Source organism: Pan troglodytes, chromosome 13 (genome assembly GCF_028858775.2).
Source record: "Pan troglodytes isolate AG18354 chromosome 13, NHGRI_mPanTro3-v2.0_pri, whole genome shotgun sequence".
Lineage (NCBI taxonomy): Eukaryota > Metazoa > Chordata > Mammalia > Primates > Hominidae > Pan > Pan troglodytes.
Window position 1 is genome coordinate 55937993 of NC_072411.2, and position 24430 is coordinate 55962422.

The 24430-nt window shown below is 35.6% G+C and overlaps 1 protein-coding gene across 8 annotated transcripts in view; it reads left to right on the forward strand.

The window, feature by feature from the left end:
- The window catches only part of GALNT13 (polypeptide N-acetylgalactosaminyltransferase 13), a 584712-nt gene that overhangs the window by 43283 nt on the left and 516999 nt on the right, over positions 1-24430 (forward strand). Inside the window, exon 1 of one of the 8 annotated variants that reach the window (XM_024354860.3) lies at positions 21166-21351. The exons of the other annotated variants lie outside the window; for them this stretch is intronic. The gene's annotated coding sequence lies outside the window, so the exon portion shown is untranslated. Of the gene's footprint in view, positions 1-21165; positions 21352-24430 lie in introns of those variants that run through there. 8 annotated transcript variants of the gene reach the window in all.

The following is a 24430-nucleotide window of genomic DNA, read 5'->3' on the forward strand; positions in this document are numbered from 1 at the left end:
TGGGAATATGAGGATTTTTTTCACCCTAAAAGGCTAAATTTTGCTTTGTATTAGAGAAAATTTTGGGGAATTGGTAAGGATTTTGTGACTTTATACCTCCAAAGAGTTCTCACTGGTCTCTACCCTGGACTGAATCTTTCCTCATAAAGAAGTTTATGAATGAACACATGTTTATTTGTATATAGGGGATTCCTGGGTGTCTACACTGTTCTGTTGGCCAATTCTGATCCTTAAGTATTTGTTACACTTTTAGCTGTTTTCTTCTTACCTACTTTCATGGTGACTACCTCATTCTCTCTTATTCTGTTAAAAGTGAAATAGTTCATATGCCCTGTCACTCCTCAGAGTGGCTGTTACCCTCTGAAATTTTGTTCATCTCTTTGCCTGGTGACCCCTGCCCTCTGCATAGAGGAAGCCTGATCATTATCATCATGGGCTGAAATTATAGCTCCTAGATCATTAGGAATCTAGTGTCCTTTTGTAGTTCTTTTCCACAGTCTTAGCTACATAACTTCATACACAAGAGTTTTCCAGTAGTTTGAGATGACTTCTGCAGCCTAGCCATCACATGTGTGTTCTATGCAGCAAGAATGAAAAAAAAATGCAGTGACAAATGAGGCATGCAGCCAGGTGATTTACCCCTCATCAAAGAGATTACCTGGAAACTCTTTCTTATATTTTCTACCTACCCATCATTACTCTTAGTTGTAAAGGAGACTGTTGCACGTAGTGTTGTAGCTGCACACACAACTGTTTTGTTGGTTACCTAGTAAGGATGAAGGGAAAGATAGATATTTAGTAAGCTCTTAGTGGTCATAGTCACAAGGAGAGGATAGGAATTACATTGAGGTAATCTGATCTTTTCTTTTCTTTTTCCTTCCTTCCTTCTGTCCTTCCTTCCTCCCTTCCTTCCTTCGTTCCTTCCTTCCTTCCTTCATTCCTTCCTTCCTTCCTTTTTTCTTTTTTCTTTTTTTTATAACGTCTTGCTCTGTCACCCAAGCTGGAGTGCAATGGCACAATCATAGCTCACTGCAGCCTTGACCTCTTGTACTCAAGCAATTCCCTTCCTCGGCCTCCTGAGTATCCGGGATGATTGGTGTGTGGCATTGTGCCTGGCTAATTTTTAAATTTTTAGTAGCAATGAGGTCTCACTATGTTGCCCAGGCTGGTCTCGAACTCCTGGCTTCAAACGATCCTCCTGCCTCAGCCTCCCAAACTGCTGGGATTACAGGTACAAGTCACTGTGCCCAGCCTAGGTAATCCGATTTTTGAGGCAGGATGGAGTGGGTTAAAATGCACAGGTTCTAACATCATACAGAACTAGATTCTGATCTCAGTTCAGCAAATACTAGCTGTGATACCTTGAGCAAGGTTTTTATTTGGTTATACCTCCTCAGCTGTAAAAGGGCATGATATAACTGTGTTTAAATGTTTCGGTGTGGATAGAATATGATAATATATTCAAAGGGTTCATTGCATAGGAAATAGTCAAGAAATGGTATGTTTAGTTTACCTATCTTATATTAGCATAAATTCAGTTTAAGAGAGGACGGTGTCTATAAATGACTAATACAGATTGATAGAGTACAAAGGCAACTAACCTTGTTTCTCTTGAGTAGAGCTTTACCTTTTAGATAGGATTGAGTCTCAATTTCTGTTCTTTGATGTATAATTTCTATACTTTGAATTAAACTGAAAGATTGCTCAAAGTTAAGGTCTATGATAGCAGCACTTTATGTAATGTCAAACCAAGAAATAGATAAGAATTTAAAGGTTTCTCTTTAACCTTTGCCATTGGTAAGTTATGAAACTGACGAAAGAAATTATACACCTCTGGGCCTCAGTTTATTCAGCTGACAAATCACTTAGTTGATGAGATGACCTCTACCACCTATTTAACAGCTTTAAAACACCGTAATTCTGTGCATTTTTTTTTGCCTAACACAGATTCTTTTGCCAAAAGAAATATCCTTGTCTCTGTTTGTGTCTGTGTGTATGTATTTATTCATATTGCCATCATCTTTAAAATATCTTGAATATACCATATGTGTATTAAGATGTGTAAAGTACACTAATATTAAATATATGGATTGATGGGTTTTTACATAGTTATATGCCTGCATTACTGCTACCTATAGCAGTAATATAGAATCAAGAACACATAGAATATTTCTAACCCCCAATAACTTCCCTTTACATCTCTTCCCCATCAATAACCTTCTGGTTTTTATTATTTTTTATTTTGACTTTATGATAATATAATTTGAAAAAGGTATGCAGTATTTTGAGGGGTAATTCAAACTTAAAAATTTTTCTAGGAGTATTAACAATTATGATAAAACCAAAAACCTCTAAATAATGCTGAAAAGTGCAATAAACTATAACAATGATGTTATAAGTAATAAACTTAATTGCACATCCACTAGAATGAAACAGAATTGCAGTGTGAAAAATCTCTTAAAATTCTATCCAAATCTCCCACCTGTAAGCCAAAAAATAGAGCTACCACACAGGCTGGTGAGTATTCTATCAGTCATGTTGCCAGGCAACCTTAGTCAGTATGAGAGACACCCAATTGAGCAGCCTTGGAGTCAAACTAAAAGGTATCTTGGAAACAAGGGTTCAACTGATAGAGAGGGAGGAGAGAAGCAGAGAGAGAGAGAAAAAAGAGGCAGAATGTCAATTAGGCAGTTATCTGTGTTAATCATGACCACAGTTTTTTTTTTTTTTCTAGTAAAATGCAGCTAGCTTACAGCAAAATTACTTGGATTTCTACTTCCTTCTCTCTGTTTTCTCCTGCATGTACACATGTGTGAGTGCAAAGGTTTGGCAAGATGTATCATCATTACTTTTTTGGAGAGAAGGATGTTAAAAAGCATTTTTAGCATACTCAAAACATGTTAACTAGGAGTTCATTGAGATTTTATTAATTCAGGATTATGTTTGATTCAGCCATGTTTAAAATAATTAATCTGATTTTTAAATTGAAATACTGTGTGTGAAAAATTGGGAATACAAAGCAAAAATATCTACCTACCACTTGAACTGAAATCCTTGGAAGGTAAAAGAAATGGAAAGGGAGATGCTCCTAATTCTCTCTGGGTGAACTTCAGTAGAGATAACATACACCAATCAAACAGGGTGAGAATTTGGGATGACAAAGTCAAGTAAGCCCTTGACTCTGCAAAGCAACTCTTAATGTGGTTTTCTAGAGCGGTATCTTCCATTTCCCACAGTTTCATTTTCATAGCCAACCTTTGCTACTCCCCTATGCTCTAACCCACCACCACTCTTCTCCCTTCCTTCTTAACAGATCATGTGCAGAGAAAATAGCATCTGTGAGACAGGAAATTTTGAGATTCCTACTAACTTACCAGTGTCCCTAAATCCTTTTATTCTCCCCTTCTATTGATGCCTCTTCCTCTATAAACCAATTCTTTCATCAGTGCTCTGGATCCTACAGCTATCTGTGCATGTTCTAAGGGTGCTAGTTCAAATGAATATTTTCATTTTGCATGTTCAACCTTGTCCCGTTCTCCTGATTCCTTCCTCTTGGCATTAAACATGTAAAAATATCTTTCCCCTTAAAACCAAAAATGCATTTGTGCATAAATCTTCACCTTATTTCAAGTCCATTATTAGCTACACTGTAACTATTACCTCTACTCATAGCTAAATGTCTCCAAGATTTTTCAATATTTTGTGTCACATTCATTCACACCTCAACACACTGAGGCTTTCCTTGTCTGGTTGTCTGAAGCTGCTTCAAGCTCACCAAAGTTAGTTGTGTGACTTATATTGCATATAGAATATACTTCTTTGCTCCCTTAGCACAATTTTGTACTATTGATCATTCGTTCTATTTCAGAATATTATTTTTTGATGAAATCTATATTATTGTACTTCTGTCTTTCTCCTCCCTTGATAGCATTGCCCAATCTCATTTGTGTGCTTATCTTTCTTAAAATACATATTCTACAAGATTCTTTATGGCACCCTCATTTTCTATCATACTTAGATTCTCACTGAACAAATTTTATCAACTTCCATGTCTTCAATTTCCATTGACTTGCTGACTCCCTCATCTTTACCTCTTCTGATATTCAGTCCCTATACTCACCTGTCTTCTAGGCAGCTCTGCTTGTATATCCCATATGAAATTCAAAAATTATTAAAATCTACCAGCAAATTTGTGAATACCACTATTTTTTCTGTTATAAATAATTAAAATATATGTGATATTGATATATATAAACAACAAAATGAAAATAATAAAATTAATGTTCTTAACAATGATGCAGACCCCAGAAACTTTAATCTTGAGCAGGCCTTTGATTTTATTTAGAACTTCTAGATTATAAACCGTGAGGCAATGTGTCTCAAGCACCTAATGTGGGCTAGGGTTGGGAGCATATTATGTACTCAAAAATTATTTGGGAAATAAATAAAATAAATAGCTTAATATTTGAATGAATCTTAAAGGATTTTCTTTTTCCAAGTTGTGTTAACAAATTATTTTGCTCATCCTAATATTGATTACAATAATAGCAATGGCTAACATGTACTGATTAATTACATTGTGCCAGTTCCTCTGATTGTCATTTCATATATAATCTTTACCAGAATTCTATAAGTAGATATAATTCTTATTGCTATGTTATAAACATGGGAACAACTGGAGTTAACTGGGCAAATTAACCTCTTCAGTATCTTCAAACTGCATGTGTATAGGGGTTGGACTTGAATCAACATTGTCTAATACCCCATTATATATAATACAGTTATATTATATATATTATAATATATAACAGTTATATATATTATATATAGCTAAATATAATTATATATATTTATATATGAATTTTTAGAAAAAATAGTACCTTCTATATTCCTGGTTCTTTGATACAGACATTCATATTCTGATGTTTTTGCTATTAGTAGGCCTCTTCGGATTCTCAGTAGGTGCACATGACTTAGGTGTCATCAATTACGATTATAGTTTGGATTGTCTTGAAAAGATAACTTAGAATATGCATTCAGAGGCTACAGTAATCAAAACAGGATGGTACTGGTACAAAGACCAACACATAGACCAATGGAACAGAATAGACAACCCAGAAATAAGGCACCTCACCTACAACCATCTGATCTTCCACAAAGCTAACAAAAACAAGCAATGGGGAAAGGACTCTGTATTCAATAAATGATGCTGGGATAACTGGCTAACTATATTCAAAAGATTAAAACTGGGCCCTTTCTTTATACCACATAAAAATATCAACTCAAGATGGATGAAAGACTTTAATATAAGACCCAAAACTGTAAAAACCCTGGAAAACAACCTAGGAAATACCGTGCTGGACGTAGAAACTGGCAAAGATTTTATGACAAAGATCCCAAAACCACTGCAACAAAAATAAAAATTGACAAATGGGACCTAATTAAACTAAAGAACTTCTGCAAACCAAAGGAAACTATCAACAGAACAAACAGACAATCTACAGAATATGAGAAAATATTTGCAAGCTATGCATCGAACAAAGGTCAAATATCCAGAATCTTTGAGGAACTTAAGTGTATAAACAAAAAAACAACCCATTAAAAAGTGGGCAAACGACATGAACTGACATTCTTCAAAAGAAGACATATATGTGACCAACAAGCATGTGAAAACATGCTCAACATCACTGATCATTTGAGAAATGCAGATCAAAACCACCATGAGATACCATCTTACAGCAGTCAGAATGGCTATTATTAAAAAGTCAAAAAATAGCAGATGCTGGAAGATTGTGGAGAAAAGGGAATGCTTATACATTGCTGATGAGCATGTAAATTAGTTCAGCCATTGTGGAAAACAGTGTAATGATTTCTCAAAGAACTTGAAACAGAATTAGCATTCAACCCAGCAATCCCATGTTTGAGTATATATCCAAAAGAATATAAATCACTCTACCATAAAGACACATGGACGTGTATATTCATTGCAGCACCATTCACAATAGCAGACATGAAATCAACCTAAATTCCCACCAATGGTAGACTGAATAAATAAAATATGGAACATATACACCATGAAATACTATACGGACATAAAAAAGAAGATCATATCCTTAGCAATAACATGGATGGAGCTGGATTCTACTATAGTAAGTAAAATAACACAGGAACAGGAAACCAAATACTGCATGCTCTCATTTGTAAGTGGGAGCTAAACAAGAACACATGGACACAAAGAGGGGAACAACAGGCATCAAGGCCTGCTTGAGGGTGGAGTCTTGGAGGAGGGAGAGGATCAGAAAAATACCCATTGGGTACTATGTTTATTCTTGGGTGATGAAATAATCTGTACACCAGTCCCCTGTGACAAGCAATTTACCTGTATAACAAAACTGCACATGCACCCCTGAACCTAACATAGAAGTTATAATAATAATAAAAAAGAATGCTTAAGAGTTTATGTAAGAGTAAGGGAGATAGAATGCAAGTAGAAATTATGAGGAAATATTGGAATGGCCGAGAGATACAGTGTTTTCTCCATAGTAGAGGAAGAAAATACAGTAAATTTGGAAAAGATGGCAGAAACAATTGACACATGGACAAACAACTAACAAATATATCCTGCAGAGCCAATTAAAAACTGAAATATAAAATCCAGGTCAGATGGTTTTTATAATTGAAAAAAGACTATGGATGGCAAATAAGATGAATAAAAAAAGGATATTAGAAATATAATAAGGATAAACATAATTTAAATACGTTAAAATACATCTATAATTTTAAAAATATGAGGAGTGGAATAACCAGGAATTAAAATGACATATAGAAAAAAATCCATGTATCGGTTAGTGGGTTTTATTAATTTAGATTGCTGTCTTTGTACATATCTTTCCCAGAAATGTGAAGCAAAAAGGAAAATAAAATGTTGATTGCTATTCTGCTGGAGTAGAGCTGAATGGATGTGGGAAATCAGAGAATTTTTGTACTGATTATGGTTTTTTGCAGGAAGGGGAATCATACCAATATTTTCTTCTCAGTTTGAACACAGTTTCATTTCACAGAAATTAATAGATAAGATACTTTGAACTGGAGTACACCTACTGATTTCTTCTGATGTCAGTCAGTTGTTAGAATGTATTTACTATGCTTTTCAAAATCAAAAGAAAATATTATCATCATTGAGCCACATAAACAGTGGAAGATTTTCCTTGGACTAAACAGATCTTTTGATCTTGAAGCTTTATACCTTTCCCATTTAAGCTATGAAAATATATAATCTTTACAGAAAATGTATGGACTGTTTCCTTTTAGAATTTTATCCTTGTCTCAAAAATAAAGTATAATTAGAAAAGCTGTCTGTTAATAACAATTGCTTCTCCCTGCTATCAAACCAATTATAGAGACTAATTTTAAGAAAGGAAACTTTATAGTTGAGGCAAACTTAGGTAGGTGATAATCCTTCCTCCCCCAACCCTTACTCTCCACCTTCCCCCAGTCCACTATCATGTTTTGCACAGCTAACTTCTGGTGGATAATATGGAAAGAAAAATTGTTTTCAGAAATTGCTTTAATTAGCAATGACTGGCATGAAGTGATAAATGGAAATGAATATTTTAGAAACTCAGAGATATATTATTTAATAATTATATTAAAGTAATAAGGTCATTTGAAGTAGCATTTTTATTTTTATTTTTTATTTTAATTTTTAAATTTTTTATTTTTTGAAACAGAGTCTCCCTCTGTCACCCAGGCTGGAGTGCAGCGGTGTGATCTGGGCTCACTGCAACCTCCGCCTCCCGGGTTCAAGCAATTCTCCTGCCTCAGCCTCCTGAGTAGCTGGGATGACAGGCGCCTGCCACAATGCTTGGCTAATTTTTGTATTTTTGATAGAGACTGGGTTTCACTATGTTCACCAGGCTGGTCTCAAACGCCTGACCTAAGGTGATCCTCCCACGTCGGCCTCCCAAAGTGCTGGAATTACAGGCATGAGCCACCGTGCCTGGCCTGAAATAGCATTTTTAGATTAGACATTTAAAAACAGAATAAAATGTATGTATTAGTTAATAGGCTTTATTAATTCAGGTTGCTGCTTTTGTACATATCTTTGCCAGAAATGTGAAGTGAAAAGGAAAATAAAATGTTGATTGCTGTTCTGCTGGATTAATAGCAAATTATAATAGAACCAATTACATTCATTATATACTACTACTTTATTAGTTATGTACTTTTTTGGCTTTTGAATAAAATCATACTCTACCTTGCTTACTTTTAACAGGGAGAGTATTTTCTTCATGTTGATTTGATTTTGGAATCTGATTTTTTTTGTTAAATCTCAATCATGATTGTTTTTATTTTTTTTTATTATACTTTAAGTTCTAGGGTACATGTGCACAACATGCAGGTTTGTTACATATGTATACATGTGCCATGTTGGTGTGCTGCACCCAGTAACTTGTCATTTACATTAGGTATATCTCCTAATGCTATCCCTTCCCCCTCCCCCAACCCCACAACAGGCCCTGATGTGTGATATTCCCCTTCCTGTGTCCAAGTGTTCTCATTGTTCAATTCCTATCTATGAGTGAGAACATGCGGTGTTTGTTTTTTTGTCCTTGTGATAGTTTGCTGAGAATGATGGTTTCCAGCTTCATCCACGTCTCTACGAAGGACATGAACTCATCATTTTTTATGGCTGCATAGTATTCCATGGTGTATATGTGCCACATTTTCTTAATCCAGTCTATCATTGATGGACATTTGGGTTGGTTCCAAGTCTTTGCTATTGTGAATAGTGTCGCAATAAACATACATGTGCATGTGTCTTTATAGCAGCATGTCAATCATGATTTTTTTAAATTTCCAACTTTTATTTTTAAATTCAGGGGTACATGTGCAGGATGTACAGGTTTGTTACATAGGTAAATGTGTTCCATCGTGGTTTGCTGCACAGATCATCCCATCACCTTTGTATTAAGCCGAGCATCCATTAGCTATTCTTCCTGATGCACTCCCTCTTCCCACCCCCACCCTCAGATAGGCCCTGGTGTATCTTGTTTGCCACCATGTGTCTATGTGTTCTCATCCTTCAGCTTCCACTTATAAATGAGAACATGTGATATTTGGTTTTCTGTTCTGCATTAGTTTGCTGAGGATAATGGCTTCCAGCTCCATCCATGTTCCTGCACAGGACATGATCTCATTCCTTTTTATGGCTGCATAATATTCCATGGTGTATATATACCACATTTTCTTTATCCAGTCTACTGTTGATAGACATTTAGATTGATTCCATGTCGTTGCTATTGTGAATAGTTCTGCAATGAACATGTGCCTTTATGTATCTTTATAAAAGAACAGTTTATATTCCTTTGGGTATATACCCAGTAATGAGATTGCTGGATCAAATGGCATTTCTGCCTCTAGGTCTTTGAGGAATTGCCATACTGCCTTCCACAATGGTTGAACTAATTTATACTCTCACCAACAGTATATAAGCGTTCCTTTTTCTCCACGACCTCATCAGCATCTGTTGTTTTTTTACTTTTTAATAATAGCCATTCTTATTGGTGTGAGATGATATCTCACTGTGTTTTTGATTTGCATTTCTCTAATGATCCGTGACGTTGAGCTTTTTTTCATGTTTGTTGGCCACATGTATGTTTTCTTTTGAAAAGTGTCTGCTCATGTCCTTTGTGCACTTTTTGATGCCATTGTTTTTGGCTTGTAAATTTGCTTAAGTTCCTTATAGATGTTAGGTATTAGGCCTTTGTCAGATGGATAGATTACAAAAATTTTCTCCCATTCTGTAGGTTGTCTGTTTATTTTGTTGATAATTTCTTTGCTGTGCAGAAGCTCTTTAATTTAATTAGATTCCATTTGTCAATTTTTGCTTTTGTTGCAATTGCTTTGGCATCTTTGTCATGACATCTTGGCCTGTGCCTATGTCCTGAATGGTATTGCCTATGTTTTCTCCTAGGGGTTTTATAGTTTTGGGTATGTGTTCAAATATTTAATCCATCTTGAGTTGATTTTTGTATATGGTATAAGGAAGGGGTCCAGTTTCAATTTTCTGCATATGGCTAGCCAGTTGTCCCAGCACTATTTATTAAATAGGGAATGCTTTCCCCATTGCTTGTTTTTGTCAGGTTTGTCAAAGATCAGATAGTTGTAGGTGTGCAGTCTTATTTCTGGGTTCTGCATTCTGTTCCATTGGTCTATGTGTCTGTTCTTGTACCTGTACCATGCTGTTTTGGTTACTTTAGCTGTGTAGTATAGTTTGGCATCAGGTAGCATGAAGCCTCAAGCTTTTTTTTTTTGCTTAGGATTGTCTTGGCTATTTGGGCTCTTTTTTGGTTCCATATGAATTTTAAAATTCTTTTTTCTGATTCTGTGAGGAATGTCAATGGTAGTTTAATGAAAATAGCATTGAATCTGTAAATTGCTTTAGGCAGGATGACCATTTTCACGATATTGATTCTTCCTATCCGTGAGCATGGAATGTTTTTCCATTTGTTTTGTGTCATCTCTGATTTCTTTTAGCAGTGCTTTGTAGTTCCCCTTGAAGAGGTCCTTTACTTCCCTTGTCAGTTGTATTTCTAAGTATTTTATTCTTTTTGTGGCAGTTGTGAATGGAAGTTCATTCGTGATTTGGTTGTATGCCTGTTGTTGGTGTATAGGAATGCTAGCGATTTTTGCACGTTGATTTTGTATCCTGAAACTTTGCTGAAGTTGCTTATCAGATTAAGAAGCTTTTAGGCTGAGATGATGGAGTTTTCTAGATTTAGGATCATGTTACCTGCAAACAAAGATAGTTTGACTTCCTCTCTTCCCATTCTAATACGCTTTATTTCTTTCTCTTGCCTGTCAATCATGATTTTTTTCAAATTGTGGTACACTATTAATAGGAGACAACGCTTTTCTAAAGCAGAAATCACTAAGCGTCTCAGATACCTCAAGTTGCATGTGATTTTAATTTAAATAATATAAAAAAGAATAATGTTCTAGGGTCCAAGTATATGTTTTCAATATATTAAAATTTATTTACATGAGATGAATATACAATGTATTAATGTTTTTTTCTTTTCTGAAGATTTAATTGGATTTGAGGGAAATACAGGCTGCAATGGTGGGAATAGTTAAAAGTAAGTAGTCTTTTCCACTTTAAATAATCACTTTTAAATATGGTCCTGATGGATTTAAGGTTGTATTTGTTTAAACAAAAGCCACATATACAACTAGAAAGAGATAGTTCCTGAATTTTGGTTAAGAGTCCAGGTTTGAAAAGTTAGCCATTTTCTTCAAAAGAATGTGGAGTTTTAAAATAATTTCACATTTGAGGCAAATTCTTATCTTTCCAGAGACTGTAATACTAGACACTAGTAAAAGTTAGAATTTTGGAAACAGATTACTTAAATCAGGCTTCGTTTTAATGGGGAATTCTGTCTTCCTTTTCTTTCTCATTTATTCTGTTTTGTGAATAACCCTTGACAGTCCTTTGGGTCTGTTGGTCTATATTTGCACGGTTTTCATGACTGTGTGCGTGCCATGTACTCACGTACACATCGGCACAAATATCAGATGAGTCAGAAATTTAGTCCGTATCACTATTATTGGTGATTTTCTTATTACTTTAAAATAAAACATATATCTTCCCCATTATTCAGATAATAAATACTATTTCTAGTTACTATATAAAATCACAAAACGCATTAGAGAAGCACAATGAAAATTCCCACATTTACACGTTTTTCAATGCTTGTATATGAATAAGTTAAAAAACAGTTGCAATCATAGTGCATTCATAAGTAGACATTGCAATTTTTAAAAATAGTGTCATAATATCTCTTAACTTAAAGTCTTTTCTCAATATGGGGTATTTAAAACAGTGTTCAGTGGAGAAATTACTAGTTCAAAGTATATGATAATTTTTAAGAAAATGGGTCAAAAATCTTATTTTTAATAAACGCTATTTCTTTCCAAAAATGTTTTTACCAATTTATGTTTCTATCTGCAAAGAAAGAAAGGACCCATTTATCCCATCTTTGCTAAAGTATAATTTTGTTACAAATAGTATTTAATTTTGATTTATAGTCCTTTAATATGCACAATTATTAATTAAATTAATTAGAAGTTTTGCAGAATGATAGGGGAAATGTCGCTTTGTTTACAGGTTGGCTTTTCATGTGCTTGTACACATAATGGTAATCTCTGCTTACCTGTTATATCTCGCATTATATTTTTCCTTTTCTCCTATATTTATGGCAGATTTTCTTGTTTTTTAGCATCTGTGTTTTCTATTAATGGATTATACACTCCATTATATTAGTTGCTTTATATTGATTGACAAATTATCATCTTTAGCAATATTATATGACAAGTTTTCTTTGCTAATAAGAATATGAATTTTAAGTCCATGAGGACTTGAAACTTTTACTTTACTGTTAATTAATTGGAGAGTATTCAATATTTGGAATATTTAGTTCTTTATGTAATTATTTACTTCTTTCCTCTAATTGCCTGTCTTTTAAGGCACTTAACTTATGATTAACAACTTTACCAGGAAGTTTGCAGGAAAAAAACCGAAGCTCCAAGTCAAATTATTAAATATGTTTATATAAGCTTTAATGAGTTGTTTTGTTTTTTCCCCTGTGGAAGAAGACTATTTCACCTATTAATACTTTATTAACTAGTTTAAGAAAAGAGTGCATTTATTCCATGGATAAGATGTTGTTAAAAATCAATCATAAAAATATAGGAGCAGACAAATAAAACTTTGTTTACATTTGTGCAAGTTTAGTATACCTCTAGAGTACCCTGTAAAAGCCCCTTCTTCATCTCCCCTTTATGCTACTGGGGATTCTTTTGTGTCTAGGGTTCTGTGCTTTTGTTTGACTTTATTTCACTTTCTATCCCCCATTAATTGTCAACCAGACTAGTCAGAGTGACTCTGATACAATTTTACAAGATAGTATATTATTCCTCATTATTTTTCTACAAATAAATGCCCCCGTTTTGAAATGGAAGCCTAGATAAGAAATAACCACATTATTCTACATATTTCAAAGAAAGAACACTTGTAATATATTTCTTACATATTTTGTCATGAAGAATTCAGAAGCCTCAAGGCCAACTAGGAAGCTGCAGTTTAGATTTTCTAATGATTGGATGTCTCAGTGGAAACATTTATTTTCTTTTTAATCAGGAGATTTATGGCAGAAGATGGCCAGCTAGCTGATAGATGTCTACTGGGAACTGTCTAAATGCTCTAGTGTTGTTTTAAATCTCTAGTTTTATATCTACTTGAACATTCTGAATTTCTCCCTTCCCCTCTTGATGACTATTAATGAACAAGCTTGAATCATTGGTTTGCCGTGTTATAAGATGAACACTGAGCAGTCATTAAATGCTATATCAAATGAACTATGATAAATTTTTAGGTTGATGAATAGGATTTTTAAAATCACTAAATTTCATTATGTTTTTGAGGCCCATATATTCCTTTTTAAAAGCTTTCTTTATGAGGACTTCTTAATTTCATTATATTTTAATAATAATCTATTCCTTTTAAAGTCCCAATATCATATATTTTAGGTTTTGACAACCATAGCATCTTCATAGAATGAATATCCCTAAATTCAAGCATGGCTGAAGAGAGCTATGTGTAACAAATTGCCTTGACACAGGACATCTGCCTTATAAAATGTTACCGCTTTCTAAACATTCTCTGTAAATTTATCTCCACCCTTATTTCACTCACTCTATGGCCGAGTATTGTTTGTCACTTCATTCTCTCAACATTTGTAGTTATGTATAAAAACTATCTGTTAGGAGTTTTACATATTGGAATTACTCCATATGTTTCATACATCATTTTCTTATCCCTAATCCACTGCTTTTGTATATCTCCCCTCCTGGATCCTAAGACAAAAGGCAGGAATTCTGTCTTGTTGTCTGTTTTGTTTTGTTCTCATATTTATTTTTATTTAATTCAAGAGAAAAGTTGAAAATACCTCACAGTACCTGCCTATCAGACAATGTGAGGTCGAGTGGGCCACAGCACTGGCATCACCCCAGGTTATTAGACATGTGCTATCCCCGGCCTTATCCCAGCCCTACTGTACAGAAATCTGCATTTTATTTTATTTTTCTTTCCAACATTTATTTTAGGTTTACGGGGGCAGGTGGAGGTTTGTTACATGGGTAAATTACATGTTGTGGAGGTTTGGTGTGCAGATTATTTCGTCACCCAGGTAATGAGAATAGTACCCAAAAGGTAGTTTTTCAGTACTTAACCTCCTCATACCCTCCACCTTCAAGTAGGCCCTTGTGTCTATTTTTTCTTCTTTATGTCTATGTGTACTCAATGTTTAGCTTACACTTATAAGTGACAACATGCTGTATTTGGTTTTTCTGTTCCTGTATTAATTCTTTTAGGACAATGGCCTCCAGCTCCATCCACGTTGCTGCAAAAGACACGGTTTCATTCTTTTTATGGCTGTATAGTGTTCCATGGTGTGTATTTAGCAAATTTTCTTTATTTAGTCTACCAGTGTTGGGCATCTAGGTTGATTCCATGTCATTGCTATTGTGAGTAGTGCTACAATGAACATACACATATATATGTCTTAATAATAAAATGATTTATATTCCTTTGGGTATATACCTACTGATGAAATTGCTATGTCAAATGGTAGTTCGGTTTTAAGCTCCTTGAGAAATCTTCAAAATGTTTTCCCCATTGGCAGAACTAATTTACATTCTTATTAGCAGTGTATAAACATTCCCTTTTCTCCACAATTTCGCCAGCCTCTGTTATTTTTGAATTGTTAATAGCCATTCTGACTGGTGTAAGGTGGTATCTCATTGTGGTTTTGATTTGCATTTCTCTAATTATTAGTGATGTTTATCATTTTTCCTTATGTTTGTTGGTCACATGCATGCCTTCTTTTGAGAAGTTTCTGTTCATGTCTTTTGTCCGCTTTTTAATGGGGTTTGTTTTTTGCTTGTTTATTTAAGTTCCTTATAGATTCTGAATATTAGACCTCTGATGGATGCATAGTTTGCAGATACGTTCTTCCTTTCTGAGGGTTGTGAGGGTTGTCTGTTTGTTGTCTGCTTGGCAGAGGCTCTTTAATTTAATTAAGTCCCACTTGGCAATTTTTGTTTTTGTTGCAATTGCTTTTGGCATCTTCATCATGAAATCTTTGCCGGGACCTATGTCCGGAGTGGTATTTCCTAGGTTATCTCCTAGAGTTTTTATAGTTTTAGGTTTTGCATTTAAGTCTATAGTCCATCTTGAGTTGACTTTTACATATGGTGAAAGGAATTTCAATTTTCTGCCTATGACTTGCCAGTTATCTCAGCATCATTTATTGAATAGGAAGTCCATTCCTCATTGCTAGTTTTTTTTTTTTTACTTTGTTGAAGATCAGATGGCTGTAAGTGTATGGCTTTATTCCTGGGTTCTTTCTTCTGTTCCACTGGTCTATGCCTGTTTTTGTACCAGTAAGTACCATGCTGTGTTGGTTACTGTAGTCTTGTGGTATAGTTTGAAGTCAGGTAGCGTGATTCCTCTGGCTTTGTTTTTCTTGCTTAGTATTGCTTTGGCTATCTGGGCTCTTATTTGGTGCCATATGAACTTTAGAATAGTTTTTTTCTAATTCTGTGATGAATGTCCTTGGTAGTTTGATAGGAATGGTATTGAATCTGTAAATGGCTTTGGGCAGTATAGCCATTTTATCAGTATTGATTCTTCCTACTCATGGGCATAGACTGTTTAACCATCTGTGTCATCTCTGATTTCTTTCAGCAATGTTTTGTAATTCTCAATGTAGAGATATTTCATTGTCCTGGGTAGCTGTATTGCTGTATTCCTAAGTGTGTGTGTGTGTGTGTGTGTGTGTGTGTGTGTGTGTGTGTCTATTGTGAATGGGATTGCCTCTTTGATTTAGATCTCAGCTCTGACATTATTGGTGCATAAAAATGCTACTGATTTTTGTACATTGATTTTGTATGCTGAAGCTTTGCTGAAATTGTTCATCTGATCTAGTAGCCTTTTAGCAGAGACTGTAGGGTTTTCTAGTATGAAATCCTATTGTCCACAAACAGAGATAGTTTTATTTACTCTCTTTCTATTTGGATAGCTTTTATTTCTCTCTGTTGCTTGATTACTCTCACTATGACTCCCAGTATGATGCTGAATAGGAGTAGTGAGAGTGGGCTTTCTTGTCTTTTTCTGGATTTTAAGGAGAACGTTTCCAGCTTTTGCCTATTCAGTATGGTGTTGGCTGCGGTTTTGTCATAGGTGGCTCTTATTTTAAGGTATACTCATTTCATGCCTAGTTTGTTGAAGGTTTTTAAGATGATGCCATGTTGAATTTTATTGAAAACCTTTTCTGTGTCTATCAAGATGATCATGTGGTTTTTATTTTTAGTTCTGTTTATGTGCTGAAGCACATTTATTGATTCACGTATGTTGAACCAACCTTGCATCCTAGGGATAAAGCCTACTTGATCATGGTGGATTAGCTTTTCAATGTGCTGCTGGATTCAGTTTGCTAGTATGTTGCTTTTACCTCTATGAGGATTTTTACATCTATGGTCATCAGGGATATTGGCCTGATATTTTCTCTTTTCATTGTGTTTGTTTTTAGGTTTTGGTATGATAATGATACTGGCCTCACAGAATAAGTTAGGGAGGATTTCTTCCTCCTCAATTTTTGGGAAGAGATTCAGTAAGATTGGCACCAGTTCTTTATATGTCTGGTAGAATTTGGCTGTTAATCCCTCTCATCCAGGGCTTAATTTGGTTGGTAGGTTTTTTATTACTTATTCAGTTTTGGAACTCACCCGGGAATTTATCCATTTCTTCTGTTTTCTAGTCTGTGTTAATAGAGGTGTTTATAATAGTCTGAGGTTTTTTGTATTTCTGTGGAGTCAGTGATAATGTCTCCTTTGTCACTTATGATTGTGTTTAATTTTCTCCCCCTTTTTATTATTCTAACTAGTGGTTTATTAATCTTATTTATTTTTTCAAAGAACCAACTTTTGGCTTCATTGATCTTTTCTATGGTTTTTCATATCTAAATTTAATTTAGCTTAGCTCTGTTTCTGGTTATTTCTTTTCTTCTGCTTGCTTTGAGGTCAGTTTGCCCTTGTTTTACTCGTTCCTTTAGGAGTGATGTTATGTTGTTAATTTGAGATCTTTTAAACTTTTTCATGTGTGCTATAGACTTTCTTCTTAATACTGCTTTAGCTGTGTCCCAGAGATTCTGGCATGTTACTTCTTTGTTTTTCTTAGTTTCAAAGAATTTCTTGATTTCTATCTTAATTTCATGGTTTGCCCAAAAGTCATTCAGGAGCAGGTTAATTTCCATGTAATTGTATGTTTTTGATAGATCTTCTTTTTCTTTTTTTTCTTTTTTTCTGTCTTTCTTTTTTTTTTTTTTTGAGATGGAGTCTCGCTCTTGTCGCCCAGCCTCGAATGCAGTGGTGCAATCTTGGCTCGCTGTAACCTCCGCCTCCTGGGTTCAAGCGATTCTCCTGCCTTAGCCTTCCCAGTAGATGGGATTACAGGGGCCTGCCACCACGCCTGGCTAATTTTTGTATTTTTAGTAGAGATGGGGTTTCACTATATTGGTCAGGCTGGTCTCCAACTCCTGACCTCAGGTGGTCCTCCTGCGTTGGCTTCCCAAAATGCTGGGATTACCGGCATGAGCCACTGTGCCCGGCCTGACAGATCTTCTTAGTTTTGATTTCTATTTTTATTGCTCTGTGTTTTGAGAGTATGGTTGGTATGATTTCAGCTTTTTAAAAAATGTGTTTATAATTGCTTTATGGGTGAACATGTGATTGATTTTAGAGTATTTGCCATGTACAGATGAAAATTATACATCTTCTGTTTTTAAGGGATGAAGAGTTCTGTATATGTCTGTTAGGTACATTTGGTCAAATGTTGAGTTCAGGTCCTGAATTTCTTTGTTAGTTTTCTGCCTCAATGATCTGTCTAATACTGTTGGTTGGGTGTTGAAGTCTCCCATTACTATTGTGTGGTTATCTAAGTCTCTTTGTAGGTTCCTAAAAAGAGAACTTCTGTGCCCCAGTGTTGGTTGCAAATATAATATTCTTCTTTTGTCTTTTTTGATCTTTGTTGCTTTAAAGTCTGTTTTGTCTGAAATTACAATAGCAACTCAATATTTTTTTGGCTTTCTATTTGCTTGGTAGATTATTGTCCATACCTTTACTTTGAGCCTATGGGTATCATTGCATGTGAGATGGTTCTCCTGAAGTCAGCATATGCTTGAGTCTTTCTTCTTTATCCAAATCTTCACTTTGTGCCTTTTAAGTGGGGTGTTTATCCTGTTAAGTGGGGATGTTTAGCCTCTTTATGTTTAAGGTTAATACTGATATGTGTAGATTTGATCCTGTCATCATGTTGTTAGAGTAGCTTGTTGTTATGTAAACTTGATCATGTAGGTGTTTTATAGCGTCAGTGGGCTATTTATTTAAGTTTGTTTTTTTTTTTTTTTTTTTTGGTGGCCAGTAATGGTCTTTCATTTTCATGTTTAGCACTCCCTTAAAGACCTCTTGTAAAGTGGGTCTGGTGATAACAAATTCCATTAGCTTGTCTGAAAAGGATTTTATTTCTCCTTCTCTTACGAAGCTTCATTTGGCTGGATAGGAAATTCTTAGTTGGACTTTCTTTTCTTTAAGAATACTGAATATAGGCCCCACAGTGTCTTTTGGCTTATAAGGTTTCTCCTGAAAAGTCCATTATTAACCAGATGGGGTTCCATTTGTAGGTCACCTGCCTCTCCTCTCTAGGGGCCTTTAACATTTTTCTTTCATGTTGACCTTGGAGAATCTGATGACTGGATGTCTTGGGGATGGTCATCTTTTACAGTATCTCAGAGGATTTTTCTGAATGTATCTTTAATGCCTTAGCACAGTGTTGGCATTTATGTGGGCACTAAATTATATCTGTTGGATAAATGAAAGGAATATTTTAGCTTTATAATTAAGGTGGTAATTTTATTCTTAAAGTAATACATGATTGTAGCAAAAATTCAAGCTTGCAGAAGACTGTAAATTCTGTTGTTCGGAGATTACCAAGTTTAGTGAGTGTATCTATAAATTTTCTGGGAATGTGAAAATTTACACAGACAGACACACATACATATTTCCTGCTTTTTTTGTGTGTGTGATGATCTCAGGTCTGTGAAGGTTCTGGAATTTGATTCTACCTCACATAAAAGCTAAAAGTTAGCTTGTTATTATGTCATGGATTTGGGCAGAATGGACTTCTGTATTAGAGTGAAGGACATTTTTTACTCATGGCACAGGAAGTACACGAGCCATCAAATGTCACGTGTCAATGCAGTTTGTCACATATTGGTCTTTTAACACATGCTTGCATATACGGATATCCATTCTATGAAGATGCCATGACTATAAAAGTACAATATATGTTTGTGTGTGTTCCACTTGCTTCCTGTGTCCTATTGAGGGTATGTGGATAGCCCCAGTGGATTCCTACTTACATGGTGGGTTGCATTACAGAAAAAGACCAATAACCTTAGATAAGCTACTATTTTATAATAAACATTTTTCAATATTCCTTACTGCAAACACAGTTATGAAAAGTGGCCTGGCTGTTTGGGGCCTTGCATTCTTGGCATCCCCAGCAAGAAGTATTAGGAGTTTATGAGAGTGGAGGAGTGTCTCTCAATGATATCCACTTTTGATCTTTGATCATGTTGGCTTCTGGTGAAATTTCATGTGATTATGGCACTCCATTGAACACCCTAAATAATATGACAGTGGCTGGGGTCAGATGTATTTAGTTTTTCTCCTACAGTATTTATATAAGGCTATTATGAGCAGAACTTCTAACAACAGGATTAGGCCAACTTGGAGTTTTGACTTTACTCATGTTTCCCCATGGTCCGGGACTCAGTCACTGTAAATAAGTCTAAGAGGATATCAATAGGTTTTATTCTATAAAGCCAAACTGTGGTAGTCTAAGAACAGTGTATTATCCAGCACAACTGACACAAGGGAGTTTACATAGAACTGCTTATCTTTGGTTATCATTGCAGTAGATGATTTAATAGAATCTGAATTTCCATGGAGAGATAGTCCATGGCTCACTCAGCCCATATACAAACATATAGCCCAAAGGGACACAAATCTGTCCAATCAGGATTTTTTATTTAACTTTATTTGGATCATCATTACATTGGTCTGATTAAGCATGTGCCATGTCACTGAAGAGTTGTAGCCTGGATTGTTTACATGGCATAAGCCAAAGTGCTCAGACATCAGGAGAAGCAAGTGAATTTCTATCAGCCAGATAGAAACAATGTTATGCAATTCCTGTGTTTGTTTAGGTGGGAGGAAGGGTATCTTTTTGGGAGCAGCCATTTATGGCATCAGGCACAGCAGAGCAGTTTAGGACTGGCCATGCCCACATGAGTTTTTCTGTTTCATAGCACTTGGAAGAGATGACAAATGGAACAGCAGGCTGGATTGTCAGCCACAGATGCTACTTCACTCAGGCAGGCCATATGATTATTTTGCCAGGCTCTGATTCTGGATCTAGGTGACAAACAGAGCATTAATTAACCCATCCTCTTCCCCACAACTCTTGGTGTACAAGCCATTTCTTCCCCAGATGTCAGAGTTATTGCTTTCTCCACAGCCATGAAATTTTGTGTGCCCTATTTCAGTATAACTTTGCTTTACTTCTCTCCAGTCCTCTATTAATCTAACCCAGAGCTTTGATATGAAAGTATTAAATGCAAGTGGAACAGAGACATTTTTACAAAATATACAGAGACTCATTATACCTCCCATGTTTGCCCACATAGGCCATTGTAGAGGGATTCAGTTAGCAGTAGAGTTAGCTGTCTGTGTCTGCAGTTTCTGCATTCGCAGATTCAAGTAACCTTGGATTGAAAATATTTGTGAAAGAACACAATAAAAATAGAAATACAACAATAAAATCACAGATAAAAACAATTTAGCATTAACAACTATTTGCATAACACTCACATTGTATTAGGTGTTATGAATAATCTAGAAATGACTTAAGGACTACAGGAATATGTGCATAGGTTATATACAAATACTATGCCATTTTATATAATGGACTTGAGCTTTGAGTTTGGAAAATCTAATACCTTGACTATCATTTTATTATTAGGTGGCCTTTGCAACAAATGGCACAACATTGCCAGACTGTAGATGGTCTGGAAACCAGCAAATATGACCCAGTTTAGTTTCATGGGCCACAGTGGTATGGCTGGAGGTGACTGATTGGCCTGAAACAGCAGCCCTGTAACCTGAAACCAGGTAGGATGGTGATGTAGGCACCTTTATCACAGAGAGCCAAAAATAGTCTTATTCCTGCCATCCCTTCTTAGCGATGAACCATACTTGTGTTTCAGGCCAAGGATAGGATTTACAATTTATTTTAAATGTGATAGAAGCTGTTGATCAATAATGAGCAGAACAGGGAAGATATCTAATTAAATTAAATTTTTTTTTTTTTGAGACAGTCTCACTCTGTCACCCAGGCTGGAGTGCAGTGGCATGATCTTGGCTCACTGCCACCTCCACCTCCCGGGTTCAAGTGACTCTCCTGCCTCAGCCTCCTGAGTAGCTGGGACTACAGGCGTGCGCCACCATGCCCGGCTAGTTTTTTGTATTTTTAGTAGAGACGGGGTTTCACTGTGTTAGCCAGGATGGTCTCGATCTCCTGACCTTGTGATCCGCCCACCTTGGCCTCCCAAAGTGCTGGGATTACAGGCGTGAGCAACCGTGCCTGGCCATTAAATTTAAATTTTAACAGGAACCACCTGCCTTTTGTGTGAAGACTAGATTATAATGGGGGTGCATTTAAGATGCTAAGACATAGCATATGATCAAGCAATTCTACACCTAGGTATATACCCAAGAACAATGAAAACATATGTCTACAGAAAATTTGTACCTAAATGTTAACAGCTTAAATTTTTCATAATAGTCAAAAGGTAGAAACAACACAAATGTGCATCAAGTGATGAATGGATAAATAAAATGTGTATAGCTATACAATGGAATATTATTTGGCAATAAAAAGAAATGAAGTACTTGTATATGCTACAATATGAATGAACATTGAAAACATTGTGCTAAATGAGAGAAGACAGTCATGAAGGCAACATATTGTATGATTCAGTTTGTATGAAACATTCAAAATAGGAAAATTCATAGCCAATAAATCAGATTAGTAGTTACCTATGTCTATGGATGATGGTAGGATTGAGGGTTCTAGCAAAGGGGAGTGGTTTACTTTTTGAGGAAAGGAAATGCCCTAAAATTGATTGTGGTGATAGACACACAATGTGTGACTATATTGCATTGTATACTTTAAATGAGTGAATTATCAGATATATGAATTATATCTCAATAAAACTTTTTTAAAACAATCTAAGGCAGCATTTCAAAATCCTAGTGGCTGCTTGGTCTATAGTTGTAGTGGTGGAATTGGTGAAAAGTGGCACAGAATTTGCTGCACAATCAAATATGGAATGTGAAAGAAACAAGTTGCTAGAAAGGAGTACACGGTTTATGGCCAACCTATACCAAATGCTGCTGAGTATTTATGTAAGATAATGATTAAGAATTGATCATTGGATTTGACCGTGACCTTATCACATGAGGTTTCCATGTAGTGGCAGGACCTAAAGCCTGTGAAGTTTAAGAGAGAATGGGAAGATAGGGATGTATAGACATACGTAATTATTGTCAAAAGTTTTACATTAAGGGTGAGTAGATGGATGTAGGGATACCTGAAGAGAGGTGTATGGTGAAATTACTTTATTCAAAGATTATTATTAATATAACATCTTTGCATATTGGTAATAATGACTTGTTAGAGAAGATAAACTAATGCAGAAGAGAAAAGTGCATTAGTCAAATCCTTGAATATGTGAGGGCAGAGGGTATTGCATTCTTTAAAGGGACAGTTCACCAGGGTAACAGTTGGACTTGTAGAATTTGGTATGGTAGTAATGGAAACAAGCAAGCAATACATTTAACATGGCAGTATGCAAAATTCTCTTCTGATTGTTTATATGTTCTCTGTTAAATGTAGATGCATAGTGATCAGCCATGAGAAAAAGAAAGTGTGGAGATGACAGTATGAGGAAGTCAAATAAGCTGCAAAATTGTTGTCTGAAAGATGGAGATTGATTTGGACTCCACTGCAGTGTGGGCTTATAGATTTAAAATGAGAAGTGGTGGAATAATTTGGGAGTTTCATGACAGCCATGTTCACCTGTTTGCATGTAGAAGTGGAGTATAGGAAAGTGAATTTAACTAGCCAGTGTATTAGTTTGCTGGGGCTGCCCTAATGAATACCACAGACTGGGTGCCTTAAACAACAGAAATATATTTTCTCTCACATTTCTGGAGGCTAGAAGTCCAAAATCAAGATGTCAGCAGTGTTGATTTTATTCTGAGTCCTCTTTTTGTGGTTGGTAAATGGACGCCTTCTCTCTGTGTCTTCACAAGGTTTTCCTGTGTCCTAATCTCCTCCTTGAAGGGTACCAGTCATATTAGATTAGGGTCCACCCATCACACCTCACTTTGTCTAATTACCTTTTTAAATCCCCTATTTCCAAATATGGTTCCATTCTAAGATACTAGGGGTTAGGACTTGCACCCATGGATTTTTGGAATGTGGCAGGCAAGGGCAATTCAGCCCATAACAACAAATGCTGGAGTTTTAAAACTTAAATATATTGAAGTGAGAGAGGGCGTATGTAAGAGAAGCGTAATCCTGTTCTCATATAGCTTACCATTTAAGAAAGGGGGACAAATAAGAAACAAAAAACCCCCCACAATTTTTCAATAAATTGGGGGTGATAATTGCTAAGAAGGAAAATTAAGTGGGGTGAGAAGACAGTGAGTAAGGTGTGTGTGCTGTTTTGTATAGGCTGATAGGAAAGCTCGTGGTGATGTGACATTTGAGCAGGAAGGAAGGAAGATCTGAAGGAAACAAGAGCAGGGAGCCATGAACCTATGACTGGGCAGAGAAAGCACAATCGCACATGCCCTGAGGCAAGCTAGTAATTCGTATATTTAAGGAACAGCCAGGAGACCTAAGTGACTGATGTGAACATGGTAGGAAATGAGATCAGAAAGGCATGAAGTAGAAGCTCTCTTATCTGGTGAACTTGTGACTACAATTTATTTAATCAAAAGTTGATGATATCAGGGAATCATATGATACCTATTTACCTTTAAAAGGGAGGTACAATTTACATTGAGTGAAATGCACTGATCTTAAGTGCACAGTTCAATGAGTTTTCACTATTGTAAAACCTTGTGTGACTCATACCACATTAGAAACTACATCTAAAATAGTTCTGCTTTGTGGTACTTT